The following is a 21,982-nucleotide window of genomic DNA, read 5'->3' on the forward strand; positions in this document are numbered from 1 at the left end:
TCATTTTCTGTTACAAACAAAAGCTATTACAGGCATTTTTGAATCAAATTTGACAGCTGTCAGTGTGTTCTTGTCGTTATCGTTATTTCAAAAATGATATGCAGCTCTCCATGGAAGTTTGTACTGTATAAGCCTTTTCATCTCTGCATAACTACTGCAACCTACATTAATTTGAACCTGGATACTGAAGTCAAGCTTTTGTCTCTTTCTAAAATACGTACCTCCCATGTTGTTCTCCAGTACCAAGCTGATGATTCCACGAGCTCAAGATGTGACCTGTTAGCTTTGTTTGGCCAAGTTGTCCCATGCATTTCTTCTCTCCTCAGTTGATTTCAGTACCTCCTTATTAGTTACCTGATATCTACAGTCATCTTCAGCATTCTTCTATAGCACTACATTTAAAGTCTGAACTATGTGTACTAAATAGAACAGACACTAATATCCTGCCATTAGGCTGTAACTGTCGTCTGCTCTTGTATCCTTAAAATTTAACAAAAAACATCAGCTGTTAGGTATAAACCACATGCCGATACCATCTTTTACTTCAGTTTTCATGGTACCAGATCTGAAATTACTGCTGATCCTCCTGGAATATCCTGCATTAACGTAGGGGCTGTAGAATATTCTCAAAACAACATAAACAACACTACTTTGAGTAGAAAATAATTTAGTTACAACCACCATTTGGAACGCATGTGACATAATTATCATTATTTTAGTTGTGAGAATATGGAAAGGTCCATTAAGTACCAAGAAGAGAGTAACAAAACTGCATTATTTGAGCTATAAGCAATAACAGGAAAACATACCTTATTTTATGAATTGTAAGACACACTTTATTTTCCAAAAAATTGCCTCTAAAATTCAGGTGCATCTAATACTCGAGATTAATATAAAAACATCCAGTGTTTGATATAAAGTTCCCACCAGTCTTAAATATGAGCATATATTCAGTATTATGGGAAATCTATATCTATCTGGCAGCATTGGAGTCCACTGGCAGCTGCAGTGCAGCAAGGTTCAGTTTGTTTGAAATATTCAGTAAAAGATTGGAAACATTACTTCACACTTGTGTTGTTAATTCTCCCAGCAGCAGTGGTACATTTATAGACAACATCTTTGTAAGTGAACACTTAATTATTGATATAAATGTTTATGTAACAGTGAATGGCTTTTATGATCATAGTGCACAACTACTCACATTAAATAACCTAGCATATTGCAAAGAAATGGGTGTGTGGAAAGAAATTTGAATAATTAATCACTAAACAACAGAAAGTTTGATGTCAATAATACAGGTAGCTAAAAGGAAGGATAGCAGTTCCAAATTAAATGTGTTTATAGATGAGCTTCTTTCAGTCTTTAACATTTTCTCCTCCCACCATCCCCACCCATTCCAAAAACTTACAAAAACCTAGAACTGGCTACGTGCTGCAAAAAATAAGGGCCTGTCCTAAGGAGAGTGATTAAGAAACTCAACCTGAATATAATGCCTGAAATTAATCATTAAGATAGTAAAATGAAATCTGTGGGCAATAATTAAAGGACAAAATGGGTAATAGTTGAGAAATGAGAGGGCTTTTTTATAGAAGAAAACAGTCAATTCAATAAGTGGTACCTGGCAGGTAGCCGATGTATGTAATAATTGTGTCCTTGAAATAGCTCAGATGGTTGGCATTGACATTGCGGGATAAAATAATAGAATACATACAAAATGTAACACAATTACTTCAATACAAATAACAAGTTTCTTCGTCAGTCACTTTTTTATTTTCAGAATGAGATTTTCACTCTGCAGCGGAGTGTACGCTGATATGAAACTTCCTGCCAGATTAAAACTGTTTGCCGGACCGAGACTCGGAACTTGGGACCCTTGTCTTTCGCGGGCAAGCCCTCTACCATCTGAGCTGTGAGGACGGGGCGCGAGTCGTGCTTGGGTAGCTCAGATGGTAGAGCGCTTGCCCGTGAAAGGCAAAGGTCCCGAGTTCGAGTCTCGGCCCAGCACACAGTTTTAATCTGCCAGGAAGTTTCACTTTTTTATTTTGCCACTATGCATTTCAATGATTCGCACCATCATCTACAGGTGGAGATTTGTTTATTTACATGGATGGTGTTGGTGAAGAGTACAGACATCTTTTCAGTCACTGACCGAGGCCAGTGTAAGTTATTGTGCATCTTTTGCTGATGATAAAAATGGTTGATTTAGAAAAGGAACTTTAGAGGTTAAAAAACATGAATTTCTGACAGTGAATTATACTCACAGGGACAGTAGAGTTGTAAAATGTCTGCATATTGTTGCCTGATGTACATCCTCTCCACTGCGCATTAAACAGGGTGTTTGAAAAAGAACTCCGTAGTTTTAATGTGTCCTGGAATCTTTTCAAAGTGACTCACACTATTATAGTTTGTGGTGTTTGATTCATCAACTCTCAAAGTTTGGCTCCCCTGCAGTTGTCACATCACTTGATCTTGAGATGGCACCAGTGCTGTTTTTTCCTCTGTTCCCTCAAAGTCCAAGCATACGTGCAGTGCAGAGCAACTCAGCAACAATGTGTTCTCTCCAACAGAAAGAATAGTGTGTTATTTGGCTTGTGAAAACTGAGTCAGTTATGACAGTGCACCACAATTTCAAATGTCAGTGTGGTGGTGAAACATCTACAGCAAAACTTCTTCTGAAGGTGAATAGGCAGGGCTGACCCACTGCCTTGCTCACCACAAAGCCCATACTTAACGCCACTGCTCTTCTTCTTTTATGGGCTCATAAAAAATTATGTGTACAGTGAAAAGACCAGCCACATCAATCATTTACGCGAAAGAATCGTCGCGGCAGTCGGGACAGTTAAACCTGAAATGTTTGTGAATATGTTGCGAGAAATGGAATATAGTCACGACATGTGCAGGGCAACAGATGGACCCCACGTTGAAGTCTACTAACATTAAACAAAACTTGAATGAACTCTCTTTCATGATATGTGACAGATGTGAAAATTACCGAACTATCAGTCTAATAAGTCACAGCTGCAAAATACTAACGCGAATTCTTTACAGACGAATGGAAAAACTGGTAGAAGCGACCTCGGGGAAGATCAGTTTGGCTTCCGTAGAAATGTTGGAACACGTGAGGCAATACCAGCCTTACGACTTATCTTAGAAGAAAGATTAAGGAAGGGCAAACCTACGTTTCTTTTGACAATGTTGATTGGAATACCCTCTTTCAAATTGTGAAGGTGGCAGGGGTAAAATACAGGGAGCGAAAGGCTATTTACAATTTGTACAAAAACCAGATGGCAGTTATAAGAGTCGAGGGGCATGAAAGGGAAGCAGTGGTTGGGAAGGGAGTGAGACAGGGTTGTAGCCTCTCCCCGATGTTATTCAATCTGTATATTGAGCAAGCAGTAAAGGAAACAAAAGAAAAATTCGGAGTAGGTATTAAAATTCATGGAGAAGAAATAAAAACTTTGAGGTTCGCCGATGACATTGTAATTCTGTCAGAGACGGCAAAGGACTTGGAAGAGCAGTTGAAGGGAATGGACAATGTCTTGAAAGGAGGATATAAGATGAACATCAACAAAAGCAAAACGAGGATAATGGAATGTAGTTGAATTAAGTTGGGTGATGCTGAGGGAATTAGATTAGGAAATGGGACACTTAAAGTAGTAAAGGAGTTTTGTTATTTGGGGAGCAAAATAACTGATGATGGTCGAAGTAGAGAGGATATAAAATGTAGACTGGCAATGGCAAGGAAAGCGTTTCTGAAGAAGAGAAATTTGTTAACATTGAGTATAGATTTAAGTGTCAGGAAGTCATTTCTGAAAGTATTTGTATGGAGTGTAGCCATGTATGGAAGTGAAACATGGACGATAACTAGTTTGGACAAGAAGAGAATAGAAGCTTTCGAAATGTGGTGCTACTGAAGAATGCTGAAGATTAGATGGTTAGATCACATAACTAATGAGGAGGTACTGAACAGAATTGGGGAGAAGAGAAGTTTGTGGCACATCTTGACTAGAAGAAGGGATCGGTTGGTAGGACATGTTTTGAGGCATCAAGGGATCACAAATTTAGCATTGGAGGGCAGCGTGGAAGGTAAAAATCGTAGAGGGAGACCAAGAGATGAATGCAGTAAGCAGATTCAGAAGGATGTAGGTTGCAGTAGTTACTGGGAGATGAAGCAGCTTGCACAGGATAGAGTAGCATGGAGAGTTGCATCAAACCAGTCTCAGGACTGAAGACCACAACAACAACAAAAACTTATTGATGTATTTTTCATTGATTTTGCAATTAAATTTATACTTTAAACTAGGGAGTTCTCTTTCAAACACCCTGAATTTTCACTGTCGTTTCAAAGAAGTTATATTTGTTACAGGTATGTTTCTGTAAATTGGAAAGGTTAAATGGTTTCGACAGAAATATGGTTTCCTTTTTTTAAGTATATGAATGGCTGCTCCAGAATACTGACACGTGAAAAACTCTGCTAGTACATTAGGTGCTGTATACAGGATGATCCACGAAGATATGCAATTATTTTAATATGTTATTCTACAAGAAATCTAAGGAGAAAAGATTATATAAACATAGGTCCCAAATGTTTAGTTATGGAGATACGGCTAATAAAACATTTTGCCCAGAATTCAGCAACTTCGTTATCGTGAAGCGTTGCAAAACTATACAAGGCTAAAGTAAAGCACAATTTACAATTATTTTGTTGTTGTTGTTGTTGTTGATCTGGTGGTGAAACCAATAAAACATTTCCCTTATGTGTATCTGCAGTAGTTTTCCAGGACATCCAGAGAAGCAAAGATGTAATTTCATAAAATTTTTAATTTATTAACTACTTGGCCCCATTTGTTTTTTAAATTCCAGACAATTTCATAAAGTTTTCAACAGAAGTTGTAGAGAATTTAATTTTGGAAAAATGATGGTTATAATGTTAACGGAAACTGCATGAATGAATGTGTCAGATAATCTGCTTTTATTAATACCATAGTACAAGTTAAACTGGAAAAAGAAAGCTCAGTGTTAAGGGAGTGGTACAGTGTACATACAGTTTCACAATACATTCATAATAAATGTTCAAGAATGTCTCCACCGACTACAGTGCATTTAGCTGAACATGTATTAACAGATTCTGTTGCTCGTTTCAGTTTCACAGGGTTGTTCTTAATTTTGTCTAGTGCATTCATAATGCGAGCAAGTAATGCCTCACATGTTTTGACTTTGTCCTCATAAACTATACTCAAAAATCCATTGGTGTGAAATTGGTTGATGTGGGTGGCTACAGACCTGTAGCATCACGACCAATCCATTTCTGTGGAAAATGTTCATTTAAATGTGCGGCAATGGTGTTGGTGTAATGTTAAGGCACACCGTCATGTTGAAAATACATTTGCAATCGCGTAGCAAGTGGAACATCTTCAATCAAGTGGGGCATTTCGTCTTGAAGGAATTGTAAGTACATCTCACCAGTTAGACGTTCTGGGAAAATGAATGGTTCAGTAAAGTGGGTCTTGATTATACGACACCACCAGTTTATGCTAAATCGCCACTGAAAATTGCCTTGCACTATTGAATGTGAATTTGCTTCAGACCATATGTGATTGTTATGTATATTGTTTATACCGTCTCGAGTAAACTGTGCCTCATCAGTAAATAAAGTATTTAACCAGTTACACAACTCCAAGTGAAGAGCAGGTCCTCACAGATGTAAATGATGCACTTTTTGTTTATAGTAAGGATGCAGATTATTGTAATTCAGTGTACACAATACCTTAGATTGGGAAATGCCTAATTGTTGAGAGATACGTTGTGTACTGGTACCCAGGCTGTGTTGAACAGCATCCATAACATCCTCCTCATTGTGTAATGGCTCGCCTACTTTTAATTTCCTCATTTGTTGTCCTTGGTGTCGGCTTACTGCATTGCTACACTGGCTGAAAAATGGGTTCTGGAATTACAACACAGACTACTTTAAATAATGTAGCCGACTAGTGCACAGTTGCATTTCACCATAATTTAATTTCACTGTTCACAATCCCCCAATATTACACAGTTATATGGCCAGTGTACTATTTTTTAACTTTCGATAAGCGTCATTAATAGTTAGAAGGTGAACATCCACATACTGCTCCAATAGTTTCCTGTTGAACGTCAACGAGCAGTAAAAACATAACCACGAAGTTCAGTTCTTGAAGAAGAGAAAGGTATGTATGGTGCAGACATTGTCACTGTTTTAACACATGGCCTAATTGTGTAACACTTATTACACTGTTAATTTGATGCATTGTCATAGTTCCAACCAACACAGGTTCCTCATCTGAAACTCGACCTTGGACTGACTTTCTCGTGACCAAAAATCAGGCCCTTATATATCATCACAATAATAGGTACTGGAACTTCAGATCGTTTTATGTTTAATTTACAGAAATAACAATTAAAATGTAACTCATTAAATTAACTGCATACATCAAAAAATCTGTCTATGTAACAGTTTCTCCTACTAAAAGATTTAGGCCAAATTATTTGTTTAAATCATGAAATTAACAAATATCATTACATAGACAATACTGTTAATTACTTAGGAATTAATTAAGGGCCGGCTTTCCTAACATGTTTTTCAATAGAGCCAAATAAATACCTAAAAATTGCTATTAGTTGTTCCTCCAAATGTTCATAATTGGTACAGAATTTATATTTGTTTTTTACGTCAGCAGTAGAATTCAAGTTAAGAAACAGTCACCGATTTCACCCTATAATGAAAGATACTAACTAGGAATAGTCGAAATAAATTAGAAAATCAATTACATACATAAAACTAAGCACAAAATTAGATCTGGTGTTATATTCTTTAAAACTGAGTGCCAACCTTTCTCTAGTATCAAAATACAGATTATACTCTCTTGTGTTAGTAGTAATTAGTTCAAAAAGGAAAACACAAATTTAAGTAGGCAGATGACAAATTATAAATAAAAATATCCAAACTTCGTCACATCACCCCCTCATTGGATTGACCAGATAGATATTGCAAATAGCTAACTGGGCGATTCAATGACCAAAAGTGACACCAGAAATTGGGTTTAAAATCTACACACACAAAAATTACATAAGAAATCCTATCAAGAACTACAGGACATATAGTTTTTCAAATTTATACTTAATACTAACTGGACATATGAAAATCCCCATACAAAATATTGACATACAGTGTATTGCAAAATTATACAAAATATCCACAAGTTAAACTTTTAACATGAAAATTTAGACATCTTCATCATAAGTGATGTCCTTTCTGGGTAAGCGAAGATTACATTTAAAGATACATATCTTTTCATAAAAGTCCTGTCTTGCACAACAAAAAATTAATCCTCATGGGTAGCAAAGAAGTTAAATTACACTGTGCATTGCAGTTTATGTTTAGGCAAAAAATTTCACTTGCTCAATGTTTATTAATTTTTCACAAACACTTTCACTTTTTCAGCGAGCTTTTACACATTTTCTAACCAAGATGTCCATACATTCAACAGGTCCAAGTGGCAGTTATTAAGGAAATACACTGCTATCAGTTTCCTTGGAGGTGGTTCTCCTTCACCACAGTACATGAAAAAATGAGGCAAAATGCCCTACTTTAGTACCCTTACTTTTACTTCTAATTAAAGTCTAAAAAAATATGTTTAACACTAATGGCAAATGATAGTCATTACACCATGAATAAGTACATTACATAGTTCTCATAACATTACAATAATCAGCACTAAAATTGACTATAGTATGAAAGGTGGTGACTACAAAAATGTTTTAAATCAAGTACACACTACACTAGAAAACATTACTGTAAGTCATAACTGTCTGAAACTGGTTAAACTTTGAAAGACTTTTGTTTCTTTTCCACGAGCAAAATATCATAAACTGAAGATGTGCAGTAGCTTAGATTTACTAATCATTGCATTATGAAAAAAAAGAATAGAGTCACCATTACATAACTTAATTACTATTCAAATTAAAATTAAGGGGATGGAAGGTGTGCCAAATCATAGCTGTATTTCTCTACTCAGCTCTGAGCACTACTCCCATTCAACTAGAAAACTACATCCCCACAAAATGTTACCAAATAGTTGACCTGTCAGAAATATTCACATCAGGGCACCACAGTTACCAGTTAGTCAGCAAAATTACTTTCCTTCATCCCAGTATTACCACTTTGAGCTCATAATTCCTCAGAACACAAATAGAAGTTTTCAGATAACATACAGATCCAATGATGCAGCATTATATGACTTGTAAATATTGCTCTTTCTGTTAGCCTCTCACTCTAGCTGCAGTGTCACGAATTACACGATGTAAACAGTAACCAATGTTGCCTAGTTCACTATTAGATCATCAATACAGTTAGACCACATTTGCGTGTGTACAGTTATCTTTTGCATTAATCATGTCTGGCAGCCCCATTATTTCACTTACGTTTCTTACCTTGTTAACCAGTGGAGTGCATTCTCAAGAAATCTCTACTGTAGAGACAGGCTCCCTAACCATTAAGGCCCTAACATTATTCATTATTTTCTTATTTCATTATTGTTTCATTATCCAATAAATAAACACCCACCCTGCTTATCTAATGCAAAACTGACTCTGCTGTAAAACACTCCACAGTAACAGAGCCTTATGCTAAGGCAAAATTAACTCTCATTACTGATAAGACAAAATTATCACTCAGAAAAATTATTATTTCACTGTATTCTAGCCTGAAGGGCGGTATACAGACAAGTATTGCTAATATATTCCACACACATTACTCCAGGCAACCATATTTAAAATTCGTAAATCCTTATGTTAGAAAAGGCTGTACCATGACATAGACAGATAGTTATCTAATATACTGATTGCATTGAACACACAGACTTCTATTATACCACACTTCATATTAAGGTCTCATATTTAAGATGATTTTTTATTGCATATTGCCCTGCTGCTGCACTAAATTATATTAACTTCACACATGAGCTGATTACTTTAGATGTTAATTATCCTTCCCATATGCTGACACCTTTCATTTTCTGTTGAACTTACCTTTTTGTTTGACAAATTATTTAACTGTGATGCCAATTTGTTTTCTTCCATCCTCTGATGATCCTGTTACTTATAACTAACATAACATAAGTGTTGGTATGTTGACACACACACACACACACACACACACACACACACACACACACATTTAAGCTTTCGCAACCCACGGTTGCTTCATCAGGAAAGAGGGAAGGAGAGGGATAGACTAAAGAATGTGGGTTTTAAGGGAGAGGGTAAGGAGTCCTTCCAATCCCAGGAGTGGAAAGACTTACCATGGAGGGGGTGGGGGGAAGGACAGGTATACCCTCTCTCTCTCTCTCTCTCTCTCTCTCTCTCTCTCTCTCTCTCTCTCTCTCTCTCTCTCTCTTTTTGCTCACTCGCGCCCACACACACACCACACACACACACACACACCCATCCACACATATACAAACACAAGCAGACATGTGTAAAGGCAAAGAGTTTGGGCAGAGATGTCAGTCGAGGCAAAGAAGTTGTTGAATGACAGGTGAGGTTGGTGTTACTGGGAAGTATCCAGATAACCCGGACGGTGTAACATTGTGCCAAGATGTGCTGGCCGTGCACCAAGGCATGTTTAGCCACAGGGTGATCCTCAGTACCGACAAACACTGCCTGTGTCCATTCATCCGCATCTCTGCCCAAACTCTTTGCCTTCACATATGTCTGCTTGTAATACACACACACACACACACACACACACACACACACACACACACACACACACACACACACACACGTTTATACCTGTCCTTCCCCCCAAGATAAGTCTTTCTGCTCCCGGGATTGGAATGACTCCTTACCCTCTCCCTTAAAATCCACATCATTTCGTCTTTCCCTCTCCTTCCCTCTTTCCTGATGAAGCAGCCGTGGGTTGTGAAAGCTTGAATTTTGTGTGTGTGTGTGTGTGTGTGTGTGTGTGTGTGTGTGTGTGTCTATCAACATACCAACACTTTCGTTTGGTAAGTTACATCATCTTTGTTTTTAGATATACAACATAATATAATATATACACAGATAAACTGGAGAAACTTTTTCTACAGTATTTCTATACATAAGAATCCTACTGCACAAAATTACATGAAAGCCGAAGATATGATAGGAGAAGAGTTTGACTGTCTCGAGAAACATGAGAAATGAGACAGACAGCTGGTGTAAGCATCATCACCACAGAATGTTGAACACACTACTTGCTAATTGCACAAGGAATTAGTCCCAAATATTACATCAATGCTGATATTTTGAATTACCAAAAAACTATGTTTGTAGAGCTGTCCTGCCAATTCTACATTTAATAGTATCTCTTTTTTTCACACTCTTTGACAGCTTACCAGTAGCACCACTAATTTTTGTTCCAGATGCATGCATCACCTCTATACTCTCTGTGTTCTGAATAGATTCAAAAAATGTGTGTGAAATGTCATTCAAATCACTACCGCTGTCCAATAAACACTTTACTTGTATTCCCTGTATACTTGCTGTTATTACTGGTTGACACACTTCCTTACCATGTGATCTTCATACAACAAATCCTCATTATCCCTTTCTCTGTAAAAACTATTATCCTGCTTATCATAATGATTATCTGACCCACTGTCACTTTCTCTATGCTTTAGATTTTGTAGCTCTTCCATGCTTATCTCAGTTTCAGTCAATTTTAAATATACATTTACATATAATTTTTCCAGTTTTTCTTCTACATCTTCCGCAGACTTGGTTTCTACCTCTGTTTCTAAATCATTTCTAATGTGATCGATTTGGTTTCTGAAGTTTAACTCTATTTTCAGCACATTGTTTCTCGAAAACCTCCACCTTCCCACGATTGTCATCACAAAGCTTCTCTCTTTCTCCTACACATTTATTACTCAATGTTAATTTCTCATTAGTATCATCACTATTTCTGAAAGATTAGTGCTAACTACCTTACATGATAATGGATGACTGCAAAACAGTTGCAGGATAAAAATTTGATTAAAATTCTTGACCAAGGTTTTGGTACATATAAATATACCTTCATCAGAAGTAAAAAATCTAAAATTACACCATGCAATGGAGAATTAATAAAACAATTGTGCCAAAGGCGTCGTCAATAATTAAGACATATTCTCCATTTGTACAACATGACTATGGGCACAGAGTCAATACGAACAGTTTAGCATTGACCCTGTGCCCATAGTCATGTTGTACAAATGGAGAAGATGTCTTAATTATTGACGACGCCTTTGGCACAATTGTTTTATTAATTCTCCATTGCATGATGTAATTTTAGATTTTTTCCTTCTGATGAAGGTATATTTATATGTACCGAAACCTTGGTCAAGAATTTTAATAAATTTTTATCCTGCAACTGTTTTGGCTGTCATCCTTTATCGTGAAGAATTTCAACAGTTGCTGTTGCAGCCATGTTTAAAATCTAACTACCTTAATTTCCTTTTTAATTTCTTTCTTCAGTTCATCATTTAAGCTAACCATGTCAGTTCTAATGCCATCAGTTTTCTTTCCACCCAGATAATGTATTTTTTCATGCTACTAATGTCTTCTTTCATACTACTTTCTGCCCTATTCATGTCGTCTTTTGTATTCATACTGCTCAAACAACTCATAATTTGCCTTAACATTGCTGCCAAATTTTCATCTGCCATAAACTTTTGCCCTTGCTGACTTTTGTTACTAGGTTCCTCCTCTGTAACCTTATTGATCTCTTGTACTTCAGTACTGTTTTTGTCCATTCCGCTCACCTCACCATTCACTGTAGATGGTACTTTTATCATTTCATCTACAATAGGACTTTTGTCCCCATCACTCAAAGTTACGTTCATGTTTGATTTATAATTGTCATCGTCTACATGACCAGTCACACTTACGTCCATCTGTTCATTTACCAACTTAACTTCTACAGCATTGTACTCAGTCACGCTTTCTTGTTCATTAAGGCCACTGGTTATGTATCACTTAATACAAAACAGCTTTTGCAATGAATTACCTTGTTTTTTAATCACTCCTTGGCGGCTGCTGCTGCTGCTGCTGCTGCTGCTGCTGCTGCTGTTGTTGTGGTTGTCATCTTGTTCCATCATCCGCGCAAGTTGTAATTCTCTTGGCAAGAAGTCTTGTTTACCTCCGGTCAGTTGTGCCCGCCTGCATTCTGATTGGCTGCTCCTGTACGCACAGGCTGCTTCCATATAACCTGCTTGCTGATTGGCTGTATCACCCCTTTCATTTGAAACTGTACTGTAAACCACTAAAGTTCACACTTCACTGTCTAATTTCATGAGTTCTACTGTACTGTGCCCAAATACATTACTTCTCACCTGGGGCACCACACACAGATTCTTTGTTTGTTGCCCACGGTGTCGATGTACTGCGTTGCTACACCGACTGAAAAATGGGTTGTGGAAGTACAACAGACTACTTTAAATAATATAGCTGACGGATGCATAGCTGCATTTCACTGTACTTTAATTTCACTGTTCACAACACCCCATTATTACACAGTTATATGGCCAGTGCTCTATTGTTCACCTTTTGATAAGCCTCATTAATAATTAGCAGGTGAACATCCACATACTGCTACAATAGTTTCCTGTTGAACATCAATGAGCAGTAAAAACATAACCAAGAAGTTCACAGTTCTTGAAGAAGAGAAAGGTGTGTATGGTGCAGACACTGCCACTGTTACACATGGCCTAATTATGTAACACTTATTACATTGTTAATTTGATGCATTGTCATAGTTCCAACTAGCACAGGTTTCTCGTCTGAAACTCGGCGGTGGATTGACTGTCTCGTGACCAAAAATCAGGCCCTTATATATCATAACAATAATAGGTACTAAAACTTTACATTGTTCAATGTTTAATTTACAGAAATAACAATTAACACTTAAATCATTAAATTAACTCCATACATAGAAAAATTCTGTCTTAAGAGTTTCTTCTACTACAACAGTTAAGCCAAATTATTTGCTTAAATCATGAAATTAACAAATATCGTTATGCAAGCAATACTTTTGTCAAAACTGTTAATTATTTTGGAATTAAGGGCTGGCTTTCCTAACATGTTTTTGAATAGAGCCAAATAAATACTTAAAGATTGCCAGTAGTTGTTCCTCCAAATGTTCATAATTGGTACAGAATTTATATTTCTCTATACGTCAGCAGTAGAATTTAGGTTATGAAACGATCACCTATTTCACACTATAGTGAAAGATACTAACTAGGAATGTCAAAATAAATTAGAAAATCAGTTACATACAGTTTACAAGAGGCTGAAAATTGATATTTCCTGTTCTTTTAAGTTGTGAGCAAGTCTTTGGCATATCTAATTGTTTGTTTGGAAATCAATTCTCATTTTATGTCACTTGAAGATATCTGCAATTTTTTGGGAGGTTTTACTGAGTAAGGGGATGTATGTTGTTAGTGTAATTTCTTGGTCGTTATTTTGTTCATTTTTGTTTTTATTTTCTTAATGGAAACACTTAGTGCCAAAATAAACAAGTGGCTGATGCAGAAAGTGTTTTATTTGTATTGATCAACATTCACAGCCCTCGTGATGCTGTCCCTTATGGGCGAAGTATTCATTTGTGTGCCAAGTGAGGCAATGAAAGGTTAGGAATTATAAAAGGTCAAAATTATGAAAACCATTGCTAGACTTGATTTTAACTAGGAATGCAGTAGACATGAAATCATCTCAAAGTACATCAAAGTGAATTTATGATATGGTAACATAGTTTGAAAGATGTTTGAGAAAATATGGCTAGATACTGAAATTGGAGTACACCAGGGAAAGAAAGACTTAATAAATAGACAGTTATACAATAGCCATCTAGTACTGACAGATAAGACAAAAGATTTTACCTCAGACTATGTATGGCAGAAAGTCAGTGTCAGTGTTAACAAGAAGGTCACTACCATTAACAGAAGCAACAGAAAGTTATCCAAACTCAAATATGCAGTTGATTCAAGATTCAGGAAAGCAACATAAATTCCACAGAGAAGTTACAAACACCACCGACATTGAATTCAGTGTTAAAAGAACTTGACCTATTTGACGATGGTCTGAAATACGACATAGAACAATCACTTTAAGTTAGATATATCAGATTTAATGGTAATGATTAAGAATGCAACAGATGCCACGAAATTAGATAGCAACACTAAAACTGCTGTAGCAGAAAAAGTTAAAAACCTGCTCAAGAAAGAAACCACAAGAGAAACTGTTAGAAATGCTACCATGATTAAAGAAAATAGAGCACTCCACTCATTAAATACTAAACTGAAAAACCGTCAAGCAATTGTCACGAAGGCAGACAAAGGAGATTCAGCAGTTTGTAAAAACGTGTATACTAACATCCGCATTCACGATGCTTTAGCTGTTACTAAACAAAACCTAATAAAATAGAAGCAGCTTTCCCCAGCAGAAATCTCAGAATTCATCAATCTTTGGGAATGGGTATTGAAATATAATTACTTCTCTTTCAGTGGAAAAATCTCCAAACAAACAAATGGGCTAGCTGTGATTGCCAGATGAAATATTCCTCAACCACCTAGAGCACAAACTTTTCACAAAAAAAGCCAACATGCATAAGTTCAGTTCTACAGAAGGTATGTAGATGATACATTTCTGATCATTGATGGGGAAAATGAAGAAATGTCCAAGGCATCCTCCAAACATTCAAGAAGTTGCTCAAGAATGTTAGTCACATGCTAACTAGAAATAAAGGACACGATGAACACCCTGATTTAACTGTCTGCAAACACGATAACACATATGTCTTCCAAATTTACATAAAACCAACCACCACAGACATAAATATACATACTTCTTCCTGCCACCCCAACAAACTCAAACTAACAGCTTATCACCCAGTGATCCATAGAGCTCTAAAAATCCCACTGAATGATCACAGCCTCCAGAATGAAATAAAAATCAGCAAACAAGTAGCTGTAGCTAACTGGTATAAACCAACACTAATAGACAGTTTAGTTAAAAAAATAAAATGAACAAAATAACCATCAAGAACCAAGAAAGTACACTAACTACGTACATCCCCTTCCTCAATAACATCTCACAAAATTTCCAATATCATCAAGTGAGACAAAATAAGAATTGCTTTCCAAACTCACAATAAGATATGCCAAAGACTTCCTCATAACTTAAAAACCATGCAAAATAAATTTTCATCCTCTGGGACATAGTAAATGCCCGGCTCAGTACATGTGCCAAACAGGCCGTAACTTCCACACAAGATTCAAAGAACATATAAACACAATCTGATACAATACACTACACATATCTGCAATAGCCTCCCAGATAAAAGGTATAGGACATCCATTTGACTATGTGGAAAGCAACCTTGAAATACTACATATACTGAAAGGACACAGAATGTCTGTATACGAAGAACTAGAAATCTATGTACATAGAGAAAGGGGGAAAAACCAACTTTGGGAACACCTACTCAGTGACAATAGTGAAACAGGCTCAATCAACTTCTTCAAAAGTATTGGCATTCTCATAATTTATAGTTTTAATGCACAGCAATTAATGAAGTCACTCCCATTCATCCCTCAATAAGTTCAGCCTACACTACATACGTATGATCTGTTGTAATTTTTTTATATATGAGAAATTAATGTACTAATTGAAGTGTGCACATATCAGCATTCAAGAGGAGCCCAATAACCTACACTGTCCTTGGTCTGCGACTGTGAAAAGAAGTCTGTACTCTTCACCTACACTAGCCATGTAAATAAAAAATTCTACTTCTAAAGACGATGGTGTGTTCCATCGTAGCGTGTAGTGGTAAAAATAAACAAATGACTGACATAGAGACTGTTCTATTTGTATTGATCAACAGTCGCGGCACTCATAATGCTGTTCCTTATGGACGAAATATTCACAATTACTTTATTGAAGCCAAAATTTCTCTGCGTTGATAACATCTCAATTAAAAAACTAAATCCTATTCTTGACATGTGTGCAATATATTCATTTTCATATAAAATGCATCCCTTTCACAGGGGTTATTTACATACAAATTGAAATATTATAGTAAAGCTAACATGACAGATATTTCTGTATTTTAGTCTGTAGGATGCTATGGACTATAAAACACACACTTTAATTTTAAAGCAGTTTTTTAAAAAAAATTCGCATTTTTAGCATTTTGATCATTAGACTACAAAGTCAGATTAAAAAAAAAATTCTTAGTTTATAAAGCCGAACTGACCTATAAAATACCTGAAAATCATCACCTGAACTTTCTTCTTCTTCTTCTTCTTCTTCTTCGTTATCGTCATCATCATTGCTCTCTTCATATATACAACGGTTTTCACTGCTGTCAAGAGCGTTACTTATGCTGCACTTCTTGAAAGGTTTAACAATGTCTTCTCTCGCTCTACGCCGTGACTAATGTTTTATCCACTGACAAACTGGTGTGATTGTAGGTCGTTTCAAGGCTTCCTTCAGTGTGAATTCATGTTGTGTTTCATGCATCATCCATTTGTTCCATTCCTCTCTCGTATACACTTTTAATGATTTATTTATCAAGACATAAAGAGGTTGCAATTGTGAAGTCAGTCCTGCCAGAATAACAGCATGCTCTGTTTTTCCCTGTCTCAATTTCTTTTCCACAGAATTTTGCAGGCAGACTACTAAACTGATCTAGCACAAGAAGAGAACTCGTCTTCAATGATGCACCTGTACTTCTGTCCCACACCCTATTAATCCATAATTTCACACCAGTTTCTGAACACTACCACCACCTGCCAGTACTGCATAAGGTTTTGGCATTGTTTTATGCTTGGAAATGATGATTGGATTAAGTTCCATCAGCACAACATGAAAGGACAACAGTGTAGTGCCTTTTTTTTTCATTTCCACTTGTTATAGTTGCAGTTTCAGCACATTCCATGGCAGTAGTACTGTTACTTGGCACATAAAATGTTAGAGGAGTTTCCTCCATATTTGCTATTTGGCTTAGTTCTGCACTGGCCTTCTTTCGATGCTGAATAATACAGCGATGGAAAGATAACATTTTCTATTCATACTCTTGTGGCATTTTCTGAGATATTTTGGTTTTGGTTTGCATGCTAAGTCTGTGACACTTCATAAAACTGTAGCACCAACAAACTCTACCCTTAAAGTCTCTTCAGTTCCACTGTAGAGTTAGCTTATGAGTATGTATTTGAATCATTTTTGTATTAATTCCAATGCCATTTTGATGGTGTCCTTGACTCCATTTCATTACGTTGTCTTCTGGTTTTGGCCATTTTGCATTCAATCCTGTATTTGACATTTAGTCAGCTACTAACAAAAATACTGTACTGTTACCGATAACATGAACCACTTTCAATTCACTGGCACCATAGACTGCAGTGACACATCATAGGGTAGACACTGTTCTGGGTTTGTGTTGGTGGGGCGGGAAGGAGACAGTGTTAGCACGCTAGTGAATCCTCACAACTCATGTTCATCATGTTGGTGCACTGCTGCTGCCAGTTGGATCCAATGTTGCCAGATAAGTGGTTTCCTGCAGCATTGAATATATGGCTATTTTTAAGATTGGCGGGAATTTTAAATCAAATGCTGGACATTTTTGTATTTATTTTGAGTATAAGGCTCACCACAATTTGGAGGCAATTTTTCAAAGAAAATAAGTGCATATTATTATCCATAATATGTAATACGTGATATATGGTTCCTCCCCCCATGAACCATGGACCTTGCCGTTGGTGGGGAGGCTTGCGTGCCTCAACGAGACAGATAGCTGTACCGTAGGTGCAACCACAACAGAGGGGTATCTGTTGAGAGGCCAGCCAACATGTGGTTCCTGAAGAGGGACAGCAGCCTTTTCAGTAGTTGCAGGGGCAACAGTCTGGATGATTGACTGATCTGGCCTTGTAACACCAACCAAAACGGCCTTGCTGTTGTGGTACTGCGAACGGCTGAAAGCAAGGGGAAACTACAGCCGTAATTTTTCCCGAGGGCATGCAACTTTACTGTATGGTTAAATGATGATGGCATTCTCTTGGGTAAAATATTCTGGAGGTAAAATAGTCCCCCATTTGGATCTCTGGGTGGGGACTACTCAAGAGGACGTCGTTATCAGGAGAAAGAAAACAGGCATTCTACTGATCGGAGTGTGGAATGTCAGATCCCTTAATCGGGCAGGTAGGTTAGAAAATTTAAAAAGGGAAATGGATAGGTTAAAGTTAGATATAGTGGGAATTAGTGAAGTTCGGTGGCAAGAGGAACCACTATTCTGGTCAGGTGAATACAGGGTTATAAATACAAAATCAAATAGGGGTAATGCAGGAGTAGGTTTAATAATGAATAAAAAAAAATAGGAGTGTCGGTAAGCTACTACAAACAGCATAGTGAACATATCATAGTGGCCAAGATAGACACGAAGCCCATGCCTACTACAGTAGTACAAGTTTATATGCCAACTAGCTCTACAGATGACGAAGAAATTGAAGAAATGTATGATGAGATAAAAGAAATTATTCAGATAGTGAAGGGAGATGAAAATTTAATGGTGATGGGTGACTGGAATTGGAGTGTAGGAAAAGGGAGAAAAGGAAACATAGTAGGTGAATATGGATTGGGGCTAAGAAATGAAAGAGGAAGCCGTCTGGTAGAATTTTGCACAGAGCATAACTTAATCATAGCTAACACTTGGTTCAAGAATCAGAAAAGAAGGTTGTGTACATAGATGAACCCTGGAGATACTAAAAGGTATCAGATAGATTATATAATGGTAAGACAGAGATTTAGGAACCAGGTTTTAAATTGTAAGACATTTCCAGAGGCAGATGTGGACTCTGACCACAATCTATTGGTTATGAACTGTAGATTAAACCTGAAGAAATTGCAAAAAGGTGGGAATTTAGGGAGATGGGATCTGGATATACTGACTAAACCAGAGGTTGTACAGAGTTTCAGGAAGAGCGTAAGGGAACAAATGGCTGGAATGGGGGAAAGAAATACAGTAGAAGAAGAATGGGTAGCTCTGAGGGATGAAGTAGTGAAGGCAGCAGTGGATCAAGTAGGTGAAAAGACGAGGGCTAGTAGAAATCCTTGGGTAACAGAAGAAATATTGAACTTAATTGATGAAAGGAGAAACTATAAAAATGCAGTAAATGAAGCAGGCAAAAAGGAATACAAACGTCTAAAAAATGAGATCGACAGGAAGTGCAAAATGGCTAAGCAGGGATGGCTAGAGGACAAATGCAAGGATGTAGAGGCATGTATTGCTAGGGGTAAGATAGATACTGCCTACAGGAAAATTAGAGACACCTTTGTAGATAAGGGAACCACTTGTATGAACATCAAGAGCTCAGATGGAAACCCAGTTCTAAGCAAAGAAGGGAAAGCAGAAAGGTGGAAGGAGTATATGGAGGGTTTATACAAGGGCGATGTACTTGAGTACAATATTATGGAAATGGAAGAGGATGTAGATGAAAATGAAATGGGAGATAAGATACTGCGTGAAGAGTTTGACAGAGCACTGAAAGACCTGACTCGAAAAAAGGCCCCGGGGGTAGACAACATTCCATTAGAACTACTGATGGCCTTGGGAGAGCCATTCCTGACAAAACTCTACCATCTGATGAGTAAGATGTACGAGACAGCCGAAATATCCTCAGACTTCAAGAAGAATATAATAATTCCAATCCCAAAGAAAGTAGGTGTTGACAGATGTGAAAATTACCAAACTATCAGTTTAATAAGTCACAGTTGCTAAATAATAATGCGAATTCTTTACAGACGAATGGAAAAACTGGTAGAAGCCGGCCTCGGGGAAGATCAGTTTCGATTCCGTAGAAATGTTGGAACACGTGAGGCAATACTGACCCTACGACTTATCTTAGAAGAAAGATTAACGAAAGGCAAACCTACGTTTCTAGCTTTTGTAGACTTAGAGAAAGCTTATGACAATGTTGACTGGAATACTCTCTTTCAAATTCTAAAGGTGGCAGGGGTAAAATACAGGGAGCGAAAGGCCACAATTTGTACAAAAACCAGATGGCAGTTATAAGAGTCGAGGGGCATGAAAAGGAAGCAGTGGTTGGGAAGGGAGTGAGAAAGGGTTATAGTCTCTCCCCGATGTTATTCAATCTCTATATTGAGCAAGCAGTGAAGGAAACAAAAGAAAAATTCTGAGCAGGCATTAATATCCATGGAGAAGAAATAAAAACTTTGAGGTTCACCGATGACATTGTAATTGTGTCAGAAACAGCAAAGGACTTGGAAGAGCAGTTGAATGGAATGGACAGTGTCTTGAAAGGAGAATATAAGATGAACATCAACAAAAGCAAAACGAGAATAATGGAATGTAGTCGAATTGAGTCGGCTGATGCTTAGAGAATAAGATTACGAAATGAAACACTTCAAGTAGTAAAGGAGTTTTGCTATTTGGGGAGCAAAGTAACTGTTGATGGTTGAAGTAGAGAGGATATAAAATGTAGACTGGCAATGGCAAGGAAAGCGTTTCTGAAGAAGAGAAATTTGTTAACATTGAGTATAGATTTAAGTGTCAGGAAGTCATTTCTGAAAGTATTTGTATGGAGTGTAGCCATGTATGGAAGTGAAACATGGACGATAACTAGTTTGGACAAGAAGAGAATAGAAGCTTTCGAAATGTGGTGCTACTGAAGAATGCTGAAGATTAGATGGTTAGATCACATAACTAATGAGGAGGTACTGAACAGAATTGGGGAGAAGAGAAGTTTGTGGCACATCTTGACTAGAAGAAGGGATCGGTTGGTAGGACATGTTTTGAGGCATCAAGGGATCACAAATTTAGCATTGGAGGGCAACGTGGAGGGTAAAAATCGTAGAGGGAGACCGAGAGATGAGTACACTAAGCAGATTCAGAAGGATGTAGGTTGCAGTAGGTACTGGGAGATGAAGAAGCTTGCACAGGATAGAGTAGCATGGAGAGCTGCATCAAACCAGTCTCAGAACTGAAGACAACAACAACAACAACAACAACAACAACAATATATGGTTGTCATTTCCAAACTGTCACAATACTTACCTCCTACTTGAAGTACTGGAAGAGATTATGTATTTAACGTACCTCTCCCAAAATTATGTATTTAGTCAGTCTCAATTTGGATTTCAAAGCAGCCTTTGTCAAGAACATGTTGTTTTCATTTTGTGACTCAGATTACACAAAATTTAAAGACATATTGTTGCCCCCCCCCCCCCCCCCTTTGATTGTACAAGTCACAGTATTCTCCCAGAGGAGTGCCAGTATTATGGTATCTGAGATGTGGCTCGTGGGCAGTGTACAGAATGGAGAGAAATCTCTGTAGATACCACAGGATATAATATTTGGTGTGCTCTTTTTATTGTTATGTGTGAATGAGCTTTTGTGTTAAATCCAAGAAGCATGACTAGTTCTCTTTGCTGGCAGTGCAAGTATTATAATGAACGATATTGAAGAAACCATGACACTTGAAAATAAAAAATAAAAAAAAAATTCTTGAAAAATAATAACTGGTGCTCTGCAAATAATCACTGAACTTGGATAAAAGGCAACACATTCAAGTCAGTATTGCTCAAGGCCTGATGAAGACATATTTAGAAATAATGCTCGATGATAAACCTTGAAATGAAACAGAAATTTTAAAAATTGTGAAGTGGTTTTGGGATGATAACTGAAACTGGAAGTTACATGTTACAGATCTTCTTAAACTCATAAGCTCTGCAACTTCTGCTTTATCAATAATATCAAATTCTGGAGCTGCGAAATGTCAATAAGTTAGCTTATTTCTTCTATTTTCATTCATGGCTTCACAGGGTAACTCACCATTGATGAAAAAGATGTTGGTTGTGCAGAATTATGCAGTACAAAGTTCTCAACAATCAATCACATTTCGAAAACATCAGTAAC

At 37.1% G+C, this 21,982-nt stretch overlaps 1 protein-coding gene across 3 annotated transcripts in view; it reads left to right on the plus strand.

The window, feature by feature from the left end:
- The window catches only part of LOC126266612 (WD repeat-containing protein 37), a 110,713-nt gene that overhangs the window by 38,710 nt on the left and 50,021 nt on the right, over window positions 1-21,982 (plus strand). The window lies entirely within an intron of this gene.

The sequence above is a fragment of the Schistocerca gregaria genome, chromosome 4, assembly GCF_023897955.1.
Source record: "Schistocerca gregaria isolate iqSchGreg1 chromosome 4, iqSchGreg1.2, whole genome shotgun sequence".
Lineage (NCBI taxonomy): Eukaryota > Metazoa > Arthropoda > Insecta > Orthoptera > Acrididae > Schistocerca > Schistocerca gregaria.